The 19,468-nt window shown below is 36.7% G+C and overlaps 1 protein-coding gene across 1 annotated transcript in view; it reads left to right on the top strand.

Moving 5' to 3' along the window:
* The window catches only part of NALCN (sodium leak channel, non-selective), a gene marked incomplete at its 5' end in the record, with an annotated part of 96,369 nt that overhangs the window by 12,657 nt on the left and 64,244 nt on the right, over positions 1-19,468 (top strand). The window lies entirely within an intron of this gene.

Below are 19,468 nucleotides of genomic sequence, written 5' to 3'. Positions count from 1 at the left end.
TACTGCTTTTGCTATTGCAGTATTAAATATCAGTATATATTGTGAACTTGAAATAAGCTAAAAGAGGAAGTATTTTCTGCCACAAAAAAAATACAAATACTGGATTTCAGTTAATCAGCTCACATAAGTGAGAGATCTTATGGATGATTTTGGGATGACCAGACAGTCTGGAGTATGCAAAATGAGTTGGCCAAATCAAGTGCATTCATTTTTCTCTTTATACCAATCTCAATAAGTAAAATGACATGAAATGAAAATGGCTCAGTATGGTAAGCAATGTCATATCATACCAATAATGTTAAAGGAAATTTTTCATAATGTCTGCATCAATTAGGAGCACAAATCAACTTTCTGAAGTGAAGAGCTTAAGATATGGAATCCAGTGGCTTCTCCATGAAAATTAGCACCATTGATTCATAAACTATTTCAAACATCTACACCTTTGCTTATTAGATGGCAACAGCATGGCTTTGTGCTTCAGCAGCCCACTCTGGAACTGTTGAACAAAAAGTAATGATGAGAGGCCACCACTTCAATGCTTTCCACTGTGTCAGTCTGAAATCTTGTTAGCCTGGTAGGGATTCTGTCTCTGTAATAGCAGTAGAGCATGCTCAAGTAAGACATAATTTTTTTAAAAGTCCTTCAACTTCATATCTTTGAGGCTGCAGCAGCTTAACTATGTGAGTGTAGTGCTGGACCAGAATACAACTGCTGCCTCCATCATCAGACCTTTTAGCTACCATGCTGTGTGGCACTACTGACAGACTTTCTGTGACCCAAGTGGGCCTTTAAGCAGAGCACAGCACTTTGCCATTGGACGTACCAGTTTGTTTGACTGGCATAATAGTCTATGCATTACACACCATTATAACATATTAAAATGTCCAAGATGGCTGACACTAGTTCACTTATGCTTTAGAAATATTCTTTTAAACAGTAGCCTGCCTTCAAACACTGTTACTCAATACTTTTGAATGCATTCTGTTGTGGTATTTTTATGCAAACAAATGAATGTCATATGTTGCATATTTTAAAATGCCTAAGGTGAAAGGAGGTAAAGGGTTTGTTCTTGGAGCTGAATCATTTGGAATTACTGGAATAAATGTACAACTGATTTAGTGTCTAAACCAGAAAATGTTTCCTGTGGTGTAAATGTGATGGTATCACAGTCTCAGTGCTGATAGTGATAGTGCTCTATTATGCTGAAATATTGGTTGTCTTATCGCAGAAGATAAAGCAAAAAGAGTTTTTAATTCAATGATATTTGGAATTCTCCACTAAAAAGAAAGGACTGTGAGAAGAAGGAGAATTGTAAGGTAATTGTTATGTTTTAATAAAGACCATTTCTATAAAGAAATAGATCTGTATTGCTGCACAGGAAAATTTTTTACATCTATAATTAAGAGATAAATGGTGTTTCAAGGGAGGAGTCAAATAATTCAAATTGTTAATGTAAAATACATTGATTGGTTGAAAATGGTGAAACTCTAATGCTGTCCATGTTCCATCCTCATAGCTATAATTTTTCCCTGCCTTTAATGGTTTAAGGCTCAAGGCCCCAGTCATTTTCAGATTTTGAAATACTGAATGATTTTCAAGGAAGGAAGGAGAATATGTTTAGGCCAGAAAACACACACAACTAATAACCCCTTTTGGGCTGTGTTCTTCTTAATTATGACTTCATTTCTTTCCTGGAACTCGCTAAAAAAATTTTATTACTTATCTTTCAGATTATTGGGAAAGGACTAATTAGATAATATTTTCAATGTACTCTAAAGTGTAAAATGATATGTAAGCACTTGATATTCATGTTGCTTCAGTAAATATGTTTTAATATTAATAATTCAAAACAAAAATATGTTCCATGACTGGGAGATTCTAAGTAAGATTGTAAAATAATGTAATTAAAAGCGAGTTAACATCTTAGAATTAAATTTGCCAGTCCAAATTTAGTTAAGGATATACATCGTGATTCAGTTTTTAATTGCATCATTGCATAATATTGTTTCCAAAAGTCTGGCCTCATTTAGTGCAAAGACTAGATAGAGCTCTTTTTAATAAACCTCTAGTCAATATTTTTTCTCTTTATTGTACTGTGTGTAATCCTGTGCATTATTTATTGCACAGTATTCAAGCTTTGCTGCAAAGAGAAAACTATTAATCTCCTTTCTTCGTTTTCTATGGTACTCATAAGTACGTAGAGCAAACATAAAACTTGTAAAAGATTGATTTAAGTGATTTACTTAGCAGTACAGGCACACTTAGGAATAGAATCTGTTTTTCCAAGACACAATTCACCTGGTTTATGAATAGAATCATTCTTTGTATCCTTACAGCTCTGTTCATTTGCAATGCGCCTCCCATCCTCTGCTACATGTCTCAACCTCTCGTCTATGTCTGCCATCATAGCTGAACTGAAAAGGGTTTGAATTATGGCTCATAGTCACCATCTGTCTGTGCAATAAACTTGATCCTCTGAAGCAATCCAGACTGACCCTAATGCACAACTTAACCTCCAGGTATTATGATGATCCTGCTTATCTTCCCATGAGGTCCCTTTCTCTGTTGCTTGGTATGTCAGTTTGCAGATGATATTGATCATCATAGCTGATAGACAGAAATCTATCAACTACAATCCTGACTTCCTTCTCTTTTATGCCTATCTTCTCCACCCTCTCCATAAAATATTGCTCCAAAGTTAAAAAGAAACTGAGGGGATTTCTTTGATTTCTTTTGCCTTTTGTGATAAAGTGTCAAATTTCCTTTTAGAAATTCAGCACTTTTAACAGAATTTGAAACGACTTTCCTTTGCAGCAGCTGTGTTAACTTCTCCCATTATATTTTCCACATATTTGCTAATTTTATTTTTAATGATTTTCTATCAATTTGCCTAAATATGAGATCAGATTACTAGTTTCTCATTTCCCATGCTCTATCCTGAAGCCCTTTCTTAAAGGTGGTCATATTTGCCACCTTCCTTTCTCTTGCTCCAGAGTTTGTTTAGATGACAAGTTATTTACCAGCGCTGTATGTCAGTCTTGTTGTATCTGAAATCCTTTAGAAGTCTTGAGTGAGTGTTATCAGGTCTTGGAGAGTAACAAATTCACCCTATGTCAGTTGTCTTCCAAAAGCTTTTCTCCTGATGTTTTCATTAAAGATCAGTCTTTGGTACAGTTTAGGGTTTTCTTTGTCCTTGTCTATGGTCAATGCTATCGTTTTTTTCTTTCTTGCTTTGGTTTTATTTTTCAGAACACACTGAGACTGTTGCTCTTTTAAACCTGCTTCTTTCTTTATGTTCTAAAAACTTCCTTATTAGATTTGATTTCTTTAGAAAGTAATCACTCAGAATCTTTCATGATCTGCCATTATTTTTTATACAAAACAAATTGCTAGAGTTTGTGGTTTCATCTCTGTTCTTTACTTAGCATATGGCTTCCCCTTCTGAAACATATCCATTTGCTTTTAAAAGTATTCTTTGCACACCAGTTGACATTGCTGGCCTTTATGACCTTCTTGAAGCTTTTCTGTAGGTGGTAGATGTATTCTGTACTTCTAAAACAGGATATTTAAAGTTACTCCACACACCCCCCTTCCCAATTTCTGCCATTTGGCCATTCCTTTAAATTTCTTTACGATTTTAAGTAATTAATTATTCAATTTGAATTCAGTGTAGTAGATGGATTTGACCTTCTACTTGTAAAATAAAATCTGAATTTAAGAGCATTTTTATCACTGTTACAGTACAGCTTCTGGATATTTATGTCATGAGCTAGATCTTGCTCAGTGCTAAACTGTAAGATACTTCTTCACTTAGTTGTTCTCTGGCAATATAGTTCAGTGAGGAGTCACTTAGGAGTAAAAAGCTAATCTCTTTCTTCTACCCTTTCCTAAACATACATGAGGGGAAACAAAGGCTTCCCACTATTATTACTGCTTTGCATATTGAAATTACTCTCTAGTCCTCATTTACATGTGTGGACAGTATTTCTTCCAATTCAGCACACAGTTTTGATGCAGAGGGATCCTGTGCTGTTTGTATATGTGTTTGCCTTATTCACTTTATTGACTGTAGAATTTCTGTAACAAATAGCACCAGTCTTTCACTGGTGCCATGTCCTGTCACTCTGGATAATATGTTGCCTCTTCTGCATGTTCTGGTTCTATAGGATCCCACTACTTGTTACTTCTACCAAGTTTCTGAGACGTGTTTGGTGTCAGCATTGTGGGGTTTTTAATAACAGGAATTCTAATCAACCATGTTATTTTTATAGGGTTTCACTCTTGATATAAAAGCCCATATACGATATCTATACAGAGCAACTCATATTTACTTTGTGGATTATTCCACTCTAAGCTTATTCTACTGTTTTAGTACCTGTTCCCTTAACCAGCTTTTACAGCCAGTAAAGTTCCCTACAAATGCTATGGAGGTTTGAACACCTGGGTCGAGTCATCTCACTTCACCAATATGTTATAAAGTTGTATATGCAGTTTGAAATATTTGTTAGATTTCCTTCTTTAGTCACTGTAGAGTAGCAGATAGATAGTTTTTGGAGGGCAGTTTTTAGAGACATGCATTTTGTTTGTTGGGTGGCTACAAGAAAATTTGAAGCCAGCTATCAGATTATCCTCAAGCCCCCCTGGCTGTATGGATCATCTTTCCTTTTTCTGCAGCATAGTTTGTAGCCTACAGCAATGAACCTGTGTGACACTACTTCTCAAGTGCATATCCCAACTTCCCTTGTACCGTACAAAGTGGATCCCTTCAAAGCTTGTACAAATTAAAAAGAAATATCTGTGGAATAATTAGAAAAAGATATAAAACAAAAGGTAGGGATAAATACTGTTTTCACGATAGAGGAAAGGTACTCGTAGAAGTCCATGATGATCTTGGCTGGGATCTGTGCTGCTCAGTATTCCTGGAATTCCACTGTTAAAATAGATATTATATATATACTTTGTATATAGATACATATTTATTTATATAAAGCTACATATATAAAACTATTTTAATCATATTAAAATATAAAATTTTGGTTTTTTACCTTATATCAACCTCACTATATATTATATAGTTATTATATATTACCTCACTAACTTTGGAGAGTTTATTTTACAGTTTGTATCAGACAAGATATTGTGTCCCTATTTTACTACAGGAGAATCAAAGCTGAAGAAGTGTCATCTCTGGGTTCATACACAAATTCCCAGTATGATGAGGAATCAAACAAAGTCTGTTCTAGTATTTAGGCCCCTCGAGTCAATCAGGAACGTACATCCACTTTAAAACTTTTGAAATCTCACACAAGCATAATTCTCCTGCTTCAGAGGAATATTCCCTTAAGGAAGATCAGATTTCTTTTATATTACACGTGTGCTGTCTGTGTTCACTAGTGCACACTCACAACATGAGTACAGATGGCAATCATTACTGAAAATATTTTCCTCACACCTTACTACCTGGCAACAGAAATTCTTGGAGGAGTAAACAGCAATGTGCAGTAGGAACATTTTTCTTCTAATTTAATTAAATTCTTACTCTTACCCATGAAGGTACTTGTCAGACGTACATGCTCCTTTCCTTCCAGTTCTAGTCCACACCGTGAAATGCATACAAGATTTTTTAACCCCTAAATCCATATCAAAGCAGCAAATGCAAGAGGTTGCAGAGGTATATCTATCTACATAGATTATACATATATATTTTTTTCAAGTGCTGCTATAGAATTATAGTATCTTGTCTCTGCACTTTTAAAAAAAACCCAGATTTTTACATGTTGCTTGTCCCTCTTTTAAATCTCACCTTTAACAATTTGATGTTGAAAACAGAAACTTTCAGAAACAAAGGAGCTTGGACATAATGATAAATTCTTTTCTGGTTTTGTCTGTTGATATAGGTTCTTGTTTTCAACAATGTTTAGTGTCTGAACAGCTCGATTTGATGCCAGTAGTTCAGGGTCACATTTCAAGATGCTTAGAAGCTTTGCAAAAATGAGGCAGTTAAACAAACATTAGTGGTCTTGACAGAGCTCTCGCAGTAAAAGCATAAGAGGAATAAAAGGAATCCATTAGACAAACTGACTGATAGGAAGGCACAATTGCAGTAGAAGTTAATCAGGACTTGAGTGCTATCAAAAATGGCAGAACTATCATGGAATCTAGTTCCATAATGCTCAGGTTATTTTGGTGGTGATGATGGGGGCATGGGGAGGTCTATACTGGGATCCACTACCACCAGAACAACAGCAGCAGGGTACAGAGGTCACTGGAAATAACTTTGGATTAATTAATTTTTAGGTGTTAATCCCTCTGATTTTAAAACCTATCTGGTTTTTTCTGGTTTTGTTGTCAGGGAAACAGAGCAATTAATACTTCTTTTTGTCACTAAGCAGTTACTTTTGCTTCTTCACTATTCAGTACTTAGGTTAGAAAACTCCTGATTTATAATGAAACTATTGGCCTCCTACTATCTAAAGGAAGAGTAGCTGATGTTTACTGAATGTGTATCAAGATACTTTTGGCACAGATATTCTAAATACGAATTTGACAGAGGTTCCCTTTCATGCAAGAATATATGTGAAATTTTAGTTAAGCACAGTCAACACAAAGCAAGTTAGTCTCTAAAGAGATTGTGCTGAGTCCTTCTACATTTCTCTCTAAAGTGAATTTGAATAAGTTTCAAATCAAACATTTATAGTAAGTAAAATAAAATATTTTTCAGTGTTACAGAACTCAGATCACCACAGCATCCTGTTGATTTTTGGAGAGTCACACTTACCCAGTTGCTTATAGAACTGGAATCTTTACTGGACTGAAGCAGTGTTCACATGCCAAACAATGCATACTTAAATCCCAGAGCAATCATAAAATTTTCTTTCTGTGATTGCTATAATGTTCAGCTTTGTTTGTCTCTAAGCTGCAGAGAAGCAGCACAATTTGTACCTTTGATCCTAAATTCATGTGCAATCAGTTGTTGATTTTGCAATTCTTACTTTGATTCCAGTGTCTGCTCTTTTCATTGGAGCAATTGGATTCACATTTTTTATCCTGATAAAAGAAACCTCTCAGGATGAAAAACTTTATGCACTTAAATGCAGTTATTTATGAGAGAAGTAAGAGCATCTTATGACATACACTGAAAAAAATAAATCATGAGAATACTGTGTGATTATGCTGTAAGCAGCATAACAAGAGTTTTAATGCTCTTATAGTTAATCCAATGCTCAGAACTTTAGAAGCAACTGTCCTCAAGTTTTTGAACAATTATATACAAGGAAAAAAGTTCTTGCTCGTGTAGATAAAGGCAGGAATTTTCTAAAGTGTTGAGGGATAGGATTCATACCACCTTGTTAGCCATGCAAAAAGTAGACATGTAGTCTAAGCTAGTCGTCTGTGCTTGCCTGTAGTCATAGCTACCCTCCAGGGAATGATTCATCCCATCCAAGTTGGGTGCTCTCTTTTTCTGTTACAGAGAGAGTCTAGACAGCTAATTAGGCAAAATGCCTGATTTTCAATGGATAAAGTTAAGTGACATGAATATCCAACTTTAATGAATTAGGAACCCACATTTCATTGACATTTAATCATATGGGTGCTTTTACATTAATGAAGCCAAAAGTCATAGTGTGGAACAGTAGGCATCTTACTGAAGTTCCTACATTGGGATCATAATTTAGGTTAAGGACTTAGATGACAATGCAACAATGAAGGATAAAAGTCGACATTTAAAGTTGTCATCTATCTTCACTCACAGCAGAAAATGAAGTTTGCATTTGTGAACTTAGGTTCATAAAATAGCAGGTTCCTGGCATTGGCACTTCAGTTAGTTGTCTAAAGGTGCCTAGCACAGATTGCTAGAATCTTTGTAGAGCTTCCTGACTTCCACCTGTGTGGGTTTAGAAGGAAACACCGGCCCTGGCTCACTTGTGGAGCAAAATGTGTACTCAGAGGCAAAAGCAGTGTGGTCTGTGTGAAACCAGACATTCACCATTTGCTATGGGAATATGCCAGAAATGTGGCTTTTGCACATTTTAGTGCATCTTACTCAGATTTTGCAGTTATGTTTGGTCTTAAAAAAACAAAAATGCAATTTCTTCCCCAGAGAATAAGGTTCTCACTGCTTTGCCAATGATGTTGAAGATATCTGTCTTAGATTCTTGGCAATGGTATGTTAACAAGTGTTGCTGCATCAATGTCAAGATATTGAGGGTTTTTTTGGTTTTTTTTACTTTGTCGCTCCAGTATTATTCTTGCCAATATGTTTGGCACCTTTCTCCCCTCAGCCATCATCATTATAGTTCCCATTTTCTCAGCTACTAATACTTTTTCTTTTACATCCAGATGCAGTTAGTGCATTTTTTGTTTACATTAGGTCATACATTTCTAACTGCCTGTGATCATTTCCCTATGATCAGTGTCAAAGACGTTTACCCATCCTCCCATTGTTGGAGATTTGCAAAACAACCATGTGTTTATTAGGAGAGCTTCCGTAAATTAATGGTTGGAGCACTGGTTTCCTTCAACCCTTTCAAGGTGTCACTCTCTTTTAAAGTTGACTCTTGCTCTGGGAATAATTGCTACTCTCTTTAAGCCTAAAACACCTTTCTAATAATTGATTATCAGTGGTTTTGTGTCCCCAGCATATACCTTTTGCTGAAATTTGTGATGTGAGAGAAAGCTTTCACACCATCTCGGTTTCCAATATGAATATCACAATGACTGAGGTAAAGATCCACTGATATTTTCCAGAACTAAATTCAGAAGTCAGGTCTGCAACCCAATCTTCCATTAGTTTTTTTGTCTCTCACACATATAGCATGTTTCTATGTTCAATGCTGGGGATGGCTGCGAATTTTAACTCATTTTCAGGTTTGGGGTTTTTTTGTTTTGTTGTCATTCTATTGAAATCAGATGATCAGGATGAAAAGGCCAATGTTTTGCTCCTGACCTCTTGAGTATACATTCATGATGAATGGTGAAGCAGTCAATCTGTATATTTATACCTTTCCAGTTTTTGTTTACTTTTTTAACTTTTTCTGGATATTAAGCTGTGAAATTTGGTTTCCATACACTCTACAGATATTCACCATGTCTTCATGAAAGCTGTTCTAACAAGCAAAACAGCTCACTCCTTTCTAGCTGGTGAAAATGAATGCTATTTTTATAGCTTCTGCTAGACACTCCTGCTGCTGTCTTTTTATATTATTGTCTGTAGAACAAATGAAGAAAGTAACCTGAACTAAGTGAATTGCCTATTTTTCTTAAACTTTTTACTGTGAGCTTCTAAGAATAAATATTTCTGCATTGATCCATTAGTTTTGGTCAAGAAGACTACATAATTAAACCCCTGTGAGAGCTTTGCAGAGGTGAGGGCTAACAAAGTGATGTATTCAGCAGAACTGGCCATAGAAAGAAGGTAAGTCAAAATTTGACTGTAAGCCAAACTGAAGCTCATGTTCTCCAGTAACATGAGTGAGGCCAAGAAGTTCTATCTAAGCTCGATTCCAGTAGGAGAAGGAAGTCTAGATTGTCTGGTATGAAGGATAATTGACATGGGATACCTGAAGCAGTACAAAAGTAAAAGATTTTCCTTAATGTGGATTTGGGAATAGAGAAAATATACTTACACACTGTGAGAGCTCTAAAAGCAATTCGTTTTGTCTCTGTTAAAATGAAAGCACATAAACTAACTAAGGGTCTACATGGCCTTTTTTCCCCATGCGGTTCCCTGGTTTCTCACAGAACATGTTCACATGGCAGCAAGCCAATGGTCTCACCACACTATCATGCATGACTTATTAAAAGCAAAGTACTTTCCTTTTGGGAGGGAAATAACTCCTTGGAAAGCAAGCCATTTTAAAGAGGACTGTCCTTTCTCCCTATTACGGAAACCAAAATAAAACCAATTCAACTTTCTGATTAAAGCACAGTTACACAGCTATTTGCAGACCAAACTGTCTGTGATTTGATATTTAAAGTACACAAGCCTCCATTATTCTGAAACCAGAACATCTGCAATAGTGAAGCTTTAAGCAGTTGGCACTTTTGTCAACATTAACAACAAAAAAAGAAGGTTGTATTGAACCAATTAATGGTATTCAATAGTCTGTTGTTTCAGAATATTCCTTGTATTATATAAAAGCCTTATACATTTGGGTCTGGAGAGCCATAACAGAAGAGGAAAATGTAATGCTTTCATTGGTTCACTCTATGTCTTAAGTGAGTTCCTGGTGTATATCAACTAACTCTCAATTTATGAAAAGATTTAGTTGAGCTTAGAGAAAACAAGCTGCTTGCAATAGCTGCAAGTAATTTCAGGACTTGGCAGAGCTACTCTAGGAACTAAAAGTGTTAATGCTGTCTGTCATTTTTAATCTTTGAATTGTGATATCAACAGATCTGCATAAAGCTGCTCTAAAAATGCTTCCTAATGTCAGGTCTTATCCATTTACCACATCCTGTAAAGAAAACACGGGCTTAGATTGAAGTCATTCAAGAAGACAGGGACACTGTTTTCATGGGATATATGGGATGCAGTCCCCCACACTATAAAACTGTACTTCAGCTCTAAGGACAGTTCTGGACTGTCCTTAATCCTCTTCTTGTGCTTCTTTTTCTTTTTCATGTGAAACTTAATGAATCTCTCTCAAAATTCCTAGAATGTTTCTATTTTAAGTGATGAGAATAAAATAATTTTCTGGTTTAGTTCTAGGAAATCAAACTTTTGCAGTTTCCCATTTACTGAAGCTGTAGCTTGTACAGGAGTTCAGGAGTTGTAACAGATTTTCTCCATGAAAGCCATAATGTGATCTGCATTTATATTTAGCACCACTTATATATTCTTTTTCTTTCAAATGTGTCTGGCTTGGAAAACTGACTTGACAGTCTGTAATGTATTTAAGTATTAGTGAAAATAGGTAGAAGAATACTTGCAGAAACTTGTTGGAAGTTGTAATTTGTAAGAGTTGGCAAAAGTTTCAACAGATACCTTTTTTGACTTAAGATATTATTGAGAATGCATATTCTTATGCATATGTGTGAGAATTTTACTGGCTCTCCCTAAGCTTACAATAATGTGGCATTTTGGACTAAGAATAAGCAGAGGCAGGAGAAATGTCATATTTAAAATATTTCACTAAAGTTCTAAAAAAGAGAGAAAACCAAACCCAACAAAAAAGTAAAGAATCTTAATATTTCTCTTTTAAAACATACAAAAAGGACCCTGCATCAGATACATTTTGGTTATACAGTCAGTGCCTTGGGATAGTTAAAAAACTTGCAATGTGCTACATTCCATTCTGCACTAAAAATAACATGTGAATTCTGGGAGGACAAGGTACCCTCTAGGCAGTGGTATAAGCAATTATGTTCAGGGCAAAAAAGCACCGATCAAAATGTCAGGACAAGTTCTTCTTTTTGCAATTGTTTCCATATTACTTGAAAAGAGTAAAGTAGGTGAGGACTTGAGTGTACTTGCAGATGCATATTTTTCTGTTCTATGCATCTGATTATCATATCCTAAATGTATGTTTTGTGTCTATTTGCCATAAAAACATAATATATATTTTTGCTCTCTAATACAACAGCCTGTGTGATTTTGAAACTACACACACACATGCAACCCATTTCAGAATCATTTTTCCTCCATTCTGGGTCCTGCAAATACCTTTGCTACATATGCATATGTGAATGCAGGTGTACACACATACCCACACAATAAACTTGTCAAATATACAGTTTTTGAAAGTGACCTGATTTTTACAGGTTGCAGAATGACAACAGATCCCTTTTAGAATCAGGCCAATTTTATGTAAGTGCTGATTATGTTCCCAAAGCTTGAAAATGTATGTGCATGCCTTATAAGAATAAAACAAAATCCTTAAATCCATAACAGTTCCAATAGTGCCTCTAATGAGCTTCCTTGTGGTTTGTTTTCCTCACCAGGCATGTCTTAATTCCACAAGACTGTTTCATCTATTGTCAGTAATGAAATTATGTGGAGTATGTGCATGTCTTGTTTGTAATGGCAGTGGAGTGGCCGAAGAGACAAAGTCCTACTTGAGACTTTTACTTTGGTAACCCAGGTGTACTGTGTTCAAATGTAAATCCTTTCAGACCTCTACCCTAAAATTACTGCTCTTTAAATATGATACTGCTTGATATTCAAGGTGATGGTTACTGACATCAGAGGAAAGCCTTCTGCATCCTGGTAGCCCATAGCTGCACGCCAGTCTTACAGCTCTAATTGTATCACTATCAATGTCACCTGAAAGCAGAACCAAGGCATTGACAGTCTCTTGGCAGTTCCTTGTGACCAGGGATTGGTAGAATCTCACTATATGTGTTTCTGATAAAAACAAATAATGCCAAGATTGTCCTTTAAAATTTATTATGAAGCTTACTGAGGAAAAATTTGTAGGCTCAGAATGTAACAACAGGTCTACTTGGTCAAAGCAAAGGTCCTCTTGGTTCAATATCGAGTCCTTGACAGTGGCCAGAAAAATGCGTTTAGGAACTAACACAAGAACATGGGAGTATTTCATTCTTCAGTGATATTTCATGCTTGAGTGATAGTCACTCTCCAGGCACTTGAGAACTTCCAGTGTCCAACATGGTGTAACTTCTTCTAGTAGTTCTTGATGGATTTTTTCTTGCATGTCTATTAAATAGATTTTCAAACCTGTGTATATTCTAGCATTTACTGCTTGCAGTAGCATAGATAAATTTAATGATGCACTATGCGAAAAGATATTTCTTTTTCTACTTGAATGAATCTGCCACTTGATTATTTCATTTGATGCCCTCTAGCCAGTCCAGTCAAATGCTTCCTCAGTGCTCTCTCCTTCCTGCCATTTCTATTATTACTTCCTCTGTTTTCTGTTGTGTACCTGTATATGCAGCTTTAGAATCAGACCAAAGTTTATTTTCGCTGGGTAAGTCTATTGGAAGTGATCTGCATTTGCAAGAAAATTTGGCAGTTTAACTAACACATCTTGGAAGAAGTCATGTTTAATATTCATTACAAACCCCCTCATTTTTTTTCTAAGTAAATAAATCAGCATGTGGAATTACTAAGACAGAATTTCTGTAACATCATTTCTTGGAAGTTGTTTTCTTTTTAACAAGAATTCGAAAGACTTAGTCCTTAATAGAAAACTTATTAGGAACTCGGTCTGAAAGAATAAGTCCTGTTGCCCTGTATGCAACTAGTTTGCTGATACAGTTTTTCATGGATTTCATTTTTTGCTTTGCCTTTGTCTCCATTTGGTCTCCTCAGATCTCTTTTCTGGTGAGGCAGCTTGGCATTTAAAAACAAATTGTTTCTGAGGGAAGTCCAGGCCATCCAGGTACAGTCATCATTCATTCAGAAGACAGTTTGGACCTTATTCCTCTTAATATCAAGGACTCTCACTGTCCTGGCAATGCAAATATCATTTTAGCAGACCTATTAGCAACTTCTTTATTTAGTAAGGAATAAAACTATACTCACACTTTGTGACCCAGTCCTACTTTTCAGTGTGAAGGAGTTTTTCTTCCCCATTTTTGCCTCCTTCTCCCCCAATTCTTGGGGATAGAAACAAAGCATATATCACAACTGTCTTTAACTGAGACACATTTGGTCAGACCACATTGTTGGACCCCTGTGCCTTTCACCCAGCACCTCCAGGGATTCAGCAGATCTAGGAAGATGCCAATGACAATTTCAACAGTTGCATCACTTCCAAATTTTGTGAGCTGAGGTTTCAGCTTTAAAGTGGGAGTTTCAGCATGGGGAGTTTTCATGAACATATTGTGTGAACAAGGTGTTATAATTGGTATATCTAATTTAAACACACTCGGCATAAAATTTTATATATGTGAATGGGTGTGTGAAAATCAAGGAGCTTTTTTAAGCCCGGTTAGATTTACTTGCCTCCAGAGTATTTTTATTCTGAGGGCAGTGCTTGAGGTAATTCTAAATGCGAAATAACTACAAAATAGAATAAAAATGAAAAATTACCTTCTCCTTGTATCTGATCCCATGTAAATGGATTTTTAACAAGTGGCAGGAAAGATAAGTGTCGAACAAATTTTAATAACAAATGAAAAGTACAGTAATGGTTCCAAACTGAATTTTAAGTACTACATAAAATGCATAAAATCCTTCTTTTCATCATAGAGGGAAGATAGTAGAAAGTTCACAAAATTCAAGTTGCTTTCCCTGTCTGGGTCAATATGTGGAACATTTAAAGCAGTGCTATTTCAAAAGTAGTAAGCTTTACAGAGACTATGTCTGTTTCTAGAAAACAAGCTGACCTTTCAAGACTGGAAAACATGGTCATCTGGAAAACTGCTTGTGCCAGACTATTTCGGTTTTAATGACTAAGAAAGTTTTGAAAGTCTCCTGGACCTTTGAAAATTCTAGTCAAAGATTGTATTCAGAGCACACACTCTTCAAGGAGGAGAAATGGGAGTCAGGTTTGCTATGAATGTGTGAATAGCAGTAACAAAAATATAGGTTTCTGCTGCTCCATTTACATCACCAGGGAAGAAAATGCTTGCCTAGCTTCTGTATCACCAGGATCTCATCTAGTCTTTATTTTTTGTTTTATTTGGTTGATAGCAAAGAAAAGCGCAAGAGCTTCTCAGGACACATAGGTGATTCTAGGTGCTGCATTCTCTGAATTAAGGAAGAGTTCTGCAGCAGTTTGGCAGGAAGGACAGGGCTTATATAGCACTGCTAGTTATTTTTATGGCAATTTGACTCTTGAAAACCCATTCTGTGTTTGCCTTTGTGTCCTCCTGTGTCATACAGCTCTACGTCACCTTTTCTGAGCTGTGTTTTATGCCCGTAGGAGCTTGTGAATCTATGCCCTTGTGTACACATTGTAATTAACTTCTGTGCACTTAAAAAAGTAGAGTCCTGGACTTTGCATGGGATTTAATTCCTTGTTCAGTCATTAAAAACAGCTAGCTGCTTAGAAGAACAAATCATTATATAGTTACTGCAATTTTTAGGTACCCGAGTGTAAGCCAGTCACTTCTTTTCCACTTAGAATTCAGAGGACTTCTTCATTTAAGGTTCCTCCAGAATGGATTGGGCACTCTTTTAAAAACATGACAGAAGATGAGGAAGACTGCATGGTTTTCCTGCATGATATCTGATGAGTGGGAGCAGTATTTCAGAATTAAGGGAGAATTCTTGCCTGTATCTTCCTCTTTAAAGAAGCAGTCCATCACCATAAGGACACAAACAAAACTATCTCCATCTCTTGTGAAAGGGAATAGCAGAATGCAGGAATCTAGCCCTGGCTAAAATTTCATCAGCAAACTTGTGCGGGAGAAAGGGCAGCCAGCAACACCAAACTATCTTTTCTTTCATGTCGTCCAAGCAAGAAAGTTTCTGAAGTAATTTGGATAAGCCTCTGTGACCTCCCAGTTACCACTCATATAGATTTGCCTCTGCAGTAAAATTAATTTTCAGTCTGAATTTCTGTACTGGAGGAACACTGAAGAGCTGCAATGAATCTTAAACTCAGGATACTTATGTCAGATTAAATGTTCTACCTCTAGTTCAAAATGAACAAACCAACCACAAAAAGGCAAGGGGCAGCTGATTTGTGCAAAGGCAGTCTCTTGTTTAAAGAAATGTACTGGATTATGGCTTCAGCTGTAGCTATGAATTTTTTCTCAACTTCAGTGACATTTTCTAATTAAGGTTATTAGATTGTAGAAATTGGTCCACTATGTGAGTTGCAAATACTCAAATCTAAGTTATACTAATTATCTTCTCAGAGAATCTAACAGAGCCCAGTAATGGTTTGAACAAAAGTACGAGTTGTGAAGAGATGATAGATGCATGTACACAACAGTGAAATTGAAGAGAATAATTATCTGTTGTCTTGTAATTCATAACTATCACTAAATCATAGAATCAGAGAAAAGTCTAGGTTGGAAGGGACTTCTGGATAGCACCTGGTGCAACCTGCTGTTGAAATCAGGCCATTAGATGAGGTTTCCCAGAGTCCTATCAGGTCACTCTGCCTGAATATATCCAGTGGTAAAATTTCCACAGCTTCTCTGGAAACTTATTCCATTGATTGTCTTCATAGTGAAGAATTGTTTTGTTCTATCTAGAGATATTTCTTTTCATGAAGCAAATGATGCTCTTTGCCTCCTGTCCTGTGACCAAGTCTCCTTGTGAAGAATGTACCTGTATATTCTCTACAACTGCACTATAGATAAGATTTCTGTGGCCCTTCCACAGACCCACTCCAATTTTCCAATCCCAAACAAATTGATTACATGGAGATCAGATCACGCATACAGCCACATCTGTATTAACTGAATACATGTAATTAAACAAATGCACATGATAATAGTGTTTATAATAAGAGCACTGAGGGAAAAAAACCCAAACCCAAACCAGAAAAGCAGTGTGCACTGTGTTTGAGGTTTGCTTAGTTTGCCCTGTGGGTAAGACCAAGAATAATGCATTTATGATCACATTTTGTACTTATGGCAAGGGATTTTTAGGATTATTTATCTGGTGTCTCATCTGAATTGTGTTCTATGTTTCAGATGAAAAGATCTTATCCTAGCTACAGTAGGTCATCCTTTCTGTCTTTGCAGAGATCCTTTATGAGTCAGAAGATATTCATATTCCTCTGTGGCAGCAAAGTATGCATTTACAACTGTCCAAAAACACTGTAGCTCACCTGAAAAAAAGGAAACACAGGTTTGCATTGCCACAGCCCACCGAAACAAAATTCAACCTGCTGCATTAGCACCTGCATCATGATCTGTGACAAATATTTTCCAGCATCTACACATAACTGCTTCCACCTCAAGGAGCACTCACAAGTTCATAGGGATCACATAGTTCAGCTTTGAAATCTGGAATTGGGTTCATGTAGCATAGTTATGTGTTGAGGTTTACCCCCAGCCAGCAGCTGCTTCACTCACTCCACTCCCCCTTGCATCCCCATCCACAAACCTTCTTCTTTGCCCAGCTTTATATACTGAGCATGAAGCCATATGGTATGGCATGTCTCCCTGGTCAGTTGGGGTGAGCTCTCAGCTTCTTGTGTACCTCCAGCCTACTTGCTGGTGGATTGGGTTGAGAGGCAGAAGAGGCCTTGAGTCTGTTCAAGTGCTGCACAGCAATGAAGGAAACATTCCTGTGTGGTCAGCACTCTTCAGCAAGAATGCAAAACACATCCCCATGTCAGCTACTATGAAGAAAATGAACTAGAGCCCAGACAAAACCAACACCGTGTGTTTCTTACCAAGCAGATGAAACTAGGTAGTAAGCCAGGTTGGATATGCCTTACATCCACACCAGTTTAGGAGCAATCTATCTTAGGTATTAAGAGGGCCTAGGTAAAAGTTGCCTTGCTTTGTTAATCTATGAGAAGGGACACACAGGGATAAATGACTCAGTCTGCAGAGAATCTGTGACCTCTCTGCTCTCCAGCATTTTATATACCTCTCACTGTCTGTATCCTGGTAGGAAGTCAAGATGATGACTTCCTCAGTCAATCACAGCCTGGCTCACTGAGTGTCTTCAGCTCTTTTTTTACGTAAATGGGAGCTGCCTGTGGTGAGAACCTTTGAAAGTCTGGCCACAATTATAATTTCCCAGATTGGCTCTGTTTTTCTGTGAACGCAGCAGGGCAGATGAAGTTGTATGTCTCAGCTCCATTTAAGTAAGCACCATTTACAAAGCTACCTCCAGGAATCTTCCTTTGTGTAGAGTCTAGAATAGGAATGCAAGCATTAAGAGTCTGAATTGTCTTGCAGTGGTACTTCCTTTGCTTCCTGTGCTGAAGCACTCTTTCAAGTTGTAATGAATTTTGCCCTGAATCTAGGAAGATGAACACGTATCTACTCAATATTGAATGATTGTATTTGTACAAGAGCAGAATTCATACATCTTGTGCTTCTGTTCACTTGAAAATATTTTAGTTGCTTATTGTTCGTGAAACATACAGTTCTTAACAAATCATGATGCCTAGTTTAAGTGAAGTCTCAAGCAGTTTCTGCTGATGAAATTGAGCATGTGGTGTGTTGTTTATTATAATGGATATTCTTTTGTAACTCAATAACCTTTGTATGGAAACAAAAATACTGCTCATCCCAAAAAAATCTCCAAAAATGCTACTTATCCCAAAAGAAAAATAATGTATATGAAATTGGTAAAGCTGCATTTATATGTAAAATAGCTATTAAAAGAATACTTATGCATATTAGCATTACATTTATGTTTCATTTTCCTTATCTATTTTAAACTATCCATCCAAAAATGTACCTACTTCTGAACTGTTTTAAAGTAAGGGTGAGGTTTATTTTATCTACGGTAAAATAAATCTTGATGGTGTTAGATTGTTTGACTTGATGGTCTTAGAGGTCTTTTCCAACCTAAATTATTCTATGAAACTGTAAACCATTTTCTCTTACCTAAACTAGAGCATCTTCTCAAGCTAGTAATTTAGCCAATCTGTATCAAGAGAGTGAACTGTCCAGGACATGTTGTCTGTCCCTAAACCTGGCTGGCTTGGCTTGTACGTAGAGCTAAGTTATTTTCCCTTTCCATAATTACCTACTGTTTAAATAGGAAGTGCCCATACTGCCCACAGGGACTGTGCACGGCTGAGATAAGCCCCAAACTGTGCTTAGGCATGATCAGTGAGTTGGCCTTGCTAACAGCATAACACAGTGGACAATCTTATTCCAGTTCTTGGGCCTCACTACCCTACTGGTATAGATGTAGCCTTATACTTTCTGTGCATTCAGTGAAGGAGTTACAGTGAGGTAATAGCCCATCTTGCTTGTCTTACTTATGCATTAGTATGGGATGAGTCAAAATCTGGATATACATTTTTCAGGTAAATATAAGAAATGCCTAGTTGATTGTATGATGTACTTCACATTTGGACAACTATAATAAACTGAGATGAATAGTAGTAGGTGCTATGGCCTAGATTCAACCTGCCCAACACTGTGAATCAGACATCTGATTTAAAGAACATACTGGATTCAAGTTCACTACTTAGTCAGTGGAAAAAGATAAACGTGAAATATATAGCCAACTAGAGGTCTGAACTGACCTCTACAAGTGCTTCCTTGTCACTTTTGGCTATAAAGAGAGACTAAGACAATCATAGCTTAATCAACTACATTAAGGTACCTTGGTCTAAAGGCAAAAGGGTTGAATCTGGTCTGGTAAGCACATTCCTGGGACCCTGATTGCAAACACTGACTGCAGAGGATCTTGGATCCTCTGGTGTTTTACATGATCTAATTCTGACCACTGTGGAGGGGAAAAAGATTTGGAAATACAGCTAAAGTGTAATCCGTGTTAGGCACTGTTTGCCAGTCTGTAGACAGTATGAAGTAATAGTTCTGAAAAATTCATCTTATTTATCTCAGTTAATCAAAGCGAAACTCTGACACTTTGGATTCCTGTCCTCTTTTAGGTAAATGGACT

The sequence above is a fragment of the Acanthisitta chloris genome, unplaced genomic scaffold (genome assembly GCF_000695815.1).
Source record: "Acanthisitta chloris isolate BGI_N310 unplaced genomic scaffold, ASM69581v1 scaffold18012, whole genome shotgun sequence".
Classification (NCBI taxonomy): domain Eukaryota; kingdom Metazoa; phylum Chordata; class Aves; order Passeriformes; family Acanthisittidae; genus Acanthisitta; species Acanthisitta chloris.
This window is presented reverse-complemented; position numbering and strand designations above follow the sequence as displayed.